Genomic DNA, 7,358 nt, shown 5'->3' on the forward strand with positions numbered 1-7,358 from the left:
TTTTTTTTTTTTTCCTCCTTAAAATTCAGTCATGGGATCAGTCTCATGACTCTCAGTGTATTCAGTTGAAATATGAAATCTGAGCATTTTAGAAGATACGTAAATAGAAATAAAGCCGTTAAATACATATTGCAAGGCTAAGAATCAGGTTATCTAATATCGTTGTCCAGATGTTAACAAGTTTTCCTTTGCTTATACTTGATCCTAAAGTCGATCATTTATTTAAGAGATTTTGCCTTGATCACAAGCCATTAAAAACTATACATAAAATAACATTTTCTACTTAAAAAAAAAAAAACCTTTATTTCATCCATGGAAGTCAGGGTCTGTTAATAATTTATGGCTAGGTTTTAGAATTAAGATGTAAGAAGAATAATTTGAGAATTTAGTAATTGCTTTTCCTTTGCTTAGAGCATTTATCCTGGTTTACATAAGTATAATTTTTTTACTATCCTAATACTGATACTCATAAAGTATTTAAAATAGTTTTAATTTTTAATGATATAAACTTTCAAAATTAAAAAATAATCAGATTCCACCACTCAAACATAATTATCTTCAACTTGTATATTATCTTTCAGCTTTTGTCCAAAACTGTTTTACTTTTACATAGTCATAATTCTAGAGTAGATATCAATACTTAATTTCTATTTCCATATTTTCTGCAGTCTTCACAAATCTCACTGTAGAGACTAATAACTTTATCATGTTGATATAACATCATTTATTAATCTTTGCTTTATGGTTATATAAGTAGTTTGCGATTTATTTGGTATTGAATACGACACTGCAATCTTCATATAAAAGTTTTGGGGGAACTCAAATTTAATACAAGATATAAAAATATCTCTAACAATGCATATTTACTAATATGCATTAGTGAAATGAATAGAGTGCTTATTTAAAACTAACACCGATCATATAATGTAATGCAAAAAGATTTAATAGTAAAATAAATAAGTGCTTTACATAAGTTAATTGTCCTTTAGAAAGGCATATCTCTGAGTTAAAAGTCAGGACGTGTGAACCACATCCTTAACACTACCGCTTTTCTGCATAAACTTAGATCTTTGGTTTACCATGTTTTTCACTTAAGTTTAAAATTATGAAACACTAACAGTCCCACCATGAAGCAGATATGCAATACATATCCAATCCCTACCGTGTGCTGAGTACTGCGGTAGAAGCATCACATAGATAATTACGACAGACTGACATTAACTGATGTGTTTCCTACTTTGCCCCCAACCCTACTCCCACCCCCAGTCACTAGAATTCAGGCTTCGTAAGAATGGAGACCTTGTCTTTCTTGTTTACCACTGTATTTCCAGCTGCTGCAATAGTGCTTGGCACAAAGTAGATGCTTAATAAATATTTGTTGAACAAATGTTTGTAACTCCTTAGCAGCAAAATAGATCAAGGAATTTATAGGCCATTTTATTTATGTCAAATAAGTTTAACAGTAAATGAATATCAAATGACTTTATGTGATCAAATCAATAATAATAGAATCAACCTAATATATTAGTCTTTTAAAAGACATTAGAAAACAAGTGAATTAATCACATTGGTTATCCTATTTAAAAGTAAAAATTCACTATTACTATATATTATAGCATCACTACTACATTTTTATTGATGTTCCTTCTACCAAACATTCCATGCCCTAGGCAATCGATGCACATAAAAATCTAATAAAAGCTGGTCTTCCCCTTCAATGAGCTTACAAGTTGACAAGGAAGATAAATAAGACATACTTGTGTAAGAGAGACACAAGCGAAATGCTACTGAGATAGAAGAAATTGAGTGAAATTACCCGAATCAGATCCCCTATTTCCAAACTGGTAGCTGTTTGTTCTCAGGCACACTACTTTTCCTTGCAGAGTGAGGTTCATCAACATTAAAATAAGAATAATAATAGCACATACTTCATAGGCTCTAGTAAGAATTAAATGAAATAAAGTTTATAATATGGTTAGTAAAATACCAAACATATAGCAAGGACTCACTAAATGCCAATTGTTAGTGCTTCCAATTCCTACTGAAGGATTGATTTAATTAACTCCTATGAAGTTTGTTTTCTATAAAGTTAAAAAATATATGTTTGCTGGTATTACCTCTGATAATTAGAACCCATTCTTATGTAATTGGACAAAGAGTAACCTGCATCTGAACTTCACGTTATTGACTCAATAAACAAAAAATTTATTATTGAACAAAAAGAGATTATATAGGTATGAACAGCTTTCTCAACTAACTTCTCATCTGCTGAATTATGAAGAAAGCAGGGCTTTTATTAGAAATAGAGAATTGTTAATGAAACTAGGAAAGCTCTGCTAATATGTGGAAGTTACCTTTAACCTTAGAATTCAGCTCCCTAATCTGCGGAGTCTATTGTGTAATACTATTTGCCATTTACTTGCTTCTGACACTATTCAAAACCAAATGCCTTTCTACACAAGATAACTATACTTTATAAAATATTGTCTTTAACCATAAATGTCTGGGTCAGATGTCTTATAGAGAAAAATAGTGTAGGAAATATGTTGGAATAATGCCAGAATTATTTAAAACTTGGATTACTTATTAATACTTGAGCAAGATTTTTTCCTGAAAAGTTATAATCAAGTAGGTTTTTTATGTTCACGGATGTAACATTTGAAGTATAAAATCAAAATACTGATATTTCTACTTCCAATATCATCACACAAATGTGTAAAATCATTAAAGAGACTTACCTTGTACATCTCAGATTTCAATCTGTTTTCTACTAATAAATATTTGAAAAAAAATTCCTAATTGTTCAAGTATTTAATTAAAATTCAACATTAGAAGCCTTCTAAGAGAAGTTTGAAAGTGAAACAATTGTCCTGGTTTTTATCCTATACACACACAAAAATTTATCTCTGCATTTATCTTCATCTTAGAAAGTGTATTGAAAATGTAAATATGCATTAGAACTGCTAAAACTCTGAAACAACATTTTTGACCTGAAAAGTCAAAGCTGATTTATTCCAGATATCATTTGACAGAAATGGTACATCATAAAAAGTAAAATATTCTGATATTTTTATTGCATATAAGGTTCGCATATTCTTTCAAAGGAAGAGTATGAAGAGTGAGCATCTTTAAAAGTGTTCAAGAGTGATAGTAAGACACTCAGAATTGACCATGTCACAGAATAGCAGAGGAATATGTAACTTAATTACAGTCTTCACATACATATGCTATGGTTTTTAGAGACAGTTTTCACTTTGGCTATTTATTCAGACAGTATTATATTCTCAATAATAATGTTTTATTTTATCATCCTGTTTGAATCAGGTTTAAGCACACAGCTGTAGCATATTGAATTTTTAAGAAGCAAAGTCAGTCCAGTTTTGAGTTTGGGCTTCTTATTTCATATTTTGATTTATTTTTCCTGGAAAAGAAAAATAGTTATAGCAGCACCCGGTTTGGTGCCATGAACATAGAAGAGGCTTAATAAATATTTATCACTGTTGAAGTTAGAAGAAACACTTATCTGTACTCTGCATGATGTGTTGGATTAGGATCATACTGCTTTCAAAAAAGTATAAGCATTTGATGTAATACCTGAATCTCAGACAATTTTTGAAATTGATTATTTTGCAGGAGGCCTAATGTGCTACAGAAAGAATAAAATGTTACTTATAACTATAATTAAGATGCATTAAAATTTAAAATATGTTTAGAAAAGCAGACTCTACAGAATGCTGAGAAGTCCTACTCTTTTGCATTATGATCTGATTGGCAGCAGATCCAGAAGACAACCACCACCAACTGTAGACCTGCAGGAGAGAGGGAAGTAAGCTGAGACCAACGAAGGCAGGGTAAGTCTGATGGACAGAGGTCCACTCAATTTCAGTTTCTAAAGAAACACACCAAACTTGAGTCCAGTCAAGCTTAATGTTCATAGCCATCATCTCAAATATGCCCGATGGGAGCATGGCACCAGAAATTGGGTATGTGGGAATTATTATCCCATGGATGGCAGTTTTATGTTTGGAGTGGGAGGAGTTGTCTGGGTTGTAAGAAGTTATTAGCAAGTGGGCTACAGAGCGGGGAACATTGGGATAGGGTCCAGATCTCCCGGAGAGAAGGGGCTGGCAAACCTAGTGAGCTTCCTTGGCCCAGAAAATTTGGCTGAGGTTCAGTGCTGAAATTCATTACCAGCAGAGAATGAAGTGCAAATACAGAGCAGAGGCAAGAGTCTAGGTACCCAGTAGGGTTGGGGTCAGGACCAAGGAACTTAGTATTGGTGACCACATAGATGTTTACACCAGCTCACTCAACAGCAGGCTTAGGGCAATAGATGAATTCCAGACATTGGAATATAGGATTGGAACTTCTGATATCCTGCCAAGATTGAGTCTCATTTGAGTAGCATGCCAATGCTGTGTCTATAGGTTGATGTCATGTAGTATCTGCTTATTGGGCATGGCTATGCAAGAGCTGTCAACTTGAGGCACTAATTTTTTTATTCTGAAATAAACTTAAATAAACCCAAAACTATATTGAAATTGACCATTCGCTTATATACTACAATGGCAGCTCCACAAAAAGGAATTTCGTCTTTTTGTTCACTGAAGTATACCATGTGCCTAGGAGGTACTTAGTTAGCATTTGATAAATATTTGTCAAATTAAAGAATGTGTTAACCAAATATTAAGTGTCACGCAAAGGACCTAAAAGCTTCTATGTGTCTCCTTAAGCCACAGGGCTAAAATTGCCAAAAATCAAATGCAGAATCTCATCTGCGACTGGCTGAAGTATAATGCAAGTTTAACTCCTAGCTTCACAGGGCATCTACTGTTAAAGTACGGGCACAGATTGGGAAGAAATGGGCTGCTGAAAGTTGGAATAGGGATATGTAGGAAGACTCTGATGACACTGGAGACATTGAGCCCTAAATTCTGATGACTCTTCTTTGCCAGTGAAAGCAGCTTTTGCACCCCCAAAGGATGAGGCCTCTCCGCCTCTGTCTGAGGAGATTAACCCTGCATTTCCTGAGGAAAGTGTAACAGCCTTCACTGGCACATGGAGAGAGAGAGGGAGAGGGGGAAACTATTGTTTTAACTCTTATATAACTTGGCTTATTTGTTTTGGACTTTCCCAGAATTTAGCTTAATTTGATTTTATTCAGGGACTACCTAGTAAAAATTATTTATGAGAAAGTCAAGATTGTGGACTGACCACGCACATTTATCTCTTCTTCCTAATAATCCAGAAATTGTTATTAAAAAATGCCCCCATACACATAATATATACTATACATATGGCTATACATACAAAATTAATAGAGAAGACAGAAAGTAGACCATTAGCAGATAATGTAATCAAAATTCTTAAAGAGAATAGCAATTAGAAGACTGGTGTAGTGAGCTGAATGGTGGTCCCCAAAAAGATACGTCCACGTCCTAATCATAAGAACCTGTAAATGTTACCTTACATGGAAAAAGTCTGCAGATGTGATTAAGTTAAGAATCTTGTGATAAAGACATCATTCTAGATTTTCTGGGCAGGTCCTACCTACATCCAACGACAAGCATCCTTATAAGAGTGAGGCAAAGGGCGATGACACGGGAGAGAAGACCCTGTGAAGACAGAAGCAGAGATTGGAGTGATGTGGCTACAAGCCAAGGAATGCCAGCAGCCACCAGAACCTGGACAAGGCAAGGGCCATATTCTCCTCAGAGCCGTCGGCCAACACCTTGATTTTGGACTTCTGGCCTCCAGAACTATGAAAGAATAAATGTCTATCGTTTTAAGTTACTAAGTTTGTGTTAATTTGTTTGTTATGGAAGCCACAAGAAATTAATGCAAGTGGTTTCTAAAGAATCTGGGGAAAATGGTCTTGCAGAAATACAGAGAAGCTCAGAAAACAGCAATTGGAAGAAGAGAATGGAATGTGAAGTTAAAAATGGGCACATGAATTGAAAGCGAGTATAAGTTATAATCGTCCTTCTTACCCCCAGCATCCAAGTATTTGCCAATCTAGCAAAAAAGAATTGGAAGATTTTTCTCTATAGAAATGGCACTGTCTAGAGAAGCAAGGCAGACAGTGTGGCTGTTCCCCAGCCAAACACCCTAAAAGCAAGGTTGATCAGTTGGCAAAGCCCAGGCCACAACCGTAGAGCCCTCAATCAACTTTTCATTTCCTTACTTTTAACAAATAACAAATAAGGGAGGAACTCCAGACATTTTTAAAAAGCTTTAGAATTAAAGAGATGCCGAAGATAAACAGGGGTGAAGGATAGGAAGCGGGGAGGGGGGACTTCCACAGGGAAAGTCAAAATAATTCAAGGAATAGGAAAGCACCAAAAAGAGGAAAGTAGGCTATTTATTGAGTAGACTTAGAGATAGTTACGCCGGTTATTAATTCATTGCCTCTCAGCTCCAAATTCATCCCTTTTTCCCCTGCTTGTGATACTGAAAGTGGACTCTGCTGTCAGCTTTGCTCACTGGCTAGATATAGACTGCTGGTAAGAGGACAGAGGGGCACTGCAAGGTAGGAAGGAGAGGAGGCGCTCTTTGTTCTGGTAGTGTTTTTCTCTTCTGGTCCAGCAGGGGGCCTGCTAGTAGTCACCTAAGCCGCAGGGCTGTGTGCTCCTGCGGCAACCATGGCCACTCCCGCCTCTCAATCTCTCCTGCTGGCCTCCTTCCTGGGAGATTCCAAGTTCCTTCCTTGCATATTCACTTTCCCCTCGACCTCGGAAGTGGTAACTACCTCTCTATTCCCTTGAGTTCTCTTTTACTCCTTTTAGTAGCTAATAACATCTTTTACTTAGTTTACAATTTATTTAGTTCAAAATTATTTTCTCTATTCAAATTACTGGTGTGGCGATTTTTTTTGTCCCTGACTGGACCCTGAATAACACAATAGTCAATAAAGTTTTGAATCTTTAAAATCCTATAAAAAAGAAACGTTAGAGATCAGGTAAAATTCAGATTGTTAAAGCAAAAATTTCAATGGCTGGTTAGAAAATAAAGTCGAGAAAATCTCGAAAATCTCTCAGAAAATGGAACAACCAGTTAAGAGATGGATAATATAGGAGGTAAAATTGAGGTGTGGAAAGAGGGGAGCGTGAAAGGGAAGCGTAAGGTTGCCAATATCTTCATTTTAAAAGATGGGATGACAAGAGACGTGATGTATAGTTGATCAGAAATAAAAGGGTAAATATGTTATTTAAACTTACAAAGATAACCAAAAGAGGAATTAAGTATAGCAAATGTAATGCTTGTATAATGCTTTAAATATATTGACCCATTTATTCTCATCATAATCTTCTAGGGAAGGGACTATTATTATCCCCATTTCACAGATGAAGAAAACGTTT

At 35.3% G+C, this 7,358-nt stretch overlaps 1 long non-coding RNA gene across 4 annotated transcripts in view; it reads left to right on the forward strand.

Annotated features, from left to right (window-relative positions):
• Positions 1-5,793, forward strand: part of LOC111737138 — a 12,207-nt gene extending 6,414 nt beyond the window's left edge. For 3 of the 4 annotated variants that reach the window (XR_002779362.1, XR_002779361.1, XR_002779359.1), the window contains exons 2-3: positions 3,779-3,851; positions 5,544-5,793. This is a non-coding gene — a long non-coding RNA (uncharacterized LOC111737138). Of the gene's footprint in view, positions 1-3,775; positions 3,852-5,543 lie in introns of all 4 variants that reach the window. The other variant, XR_002779360.1, reaches the window with a different exon arrangement.
• Positions 5,794-7,358: the final 1,565 nt, after the last annotated feature.

Source organism: Pteropus vampyrus, unplaced genomic scaffold (assembly GCF_000151845.1).
Source record: "Pteropus vampyrus isolate Shadow unplaced genomic scaffold, Pvam_2.0 Scaffold24, whole genome shotgun sequence".
Lineage (NCBI taxonomy): Eukaryota > Metazoa > Chordata > Mammalia > Chiroptera > Pteropodidae > Pteropus > Pteropus vampyrus.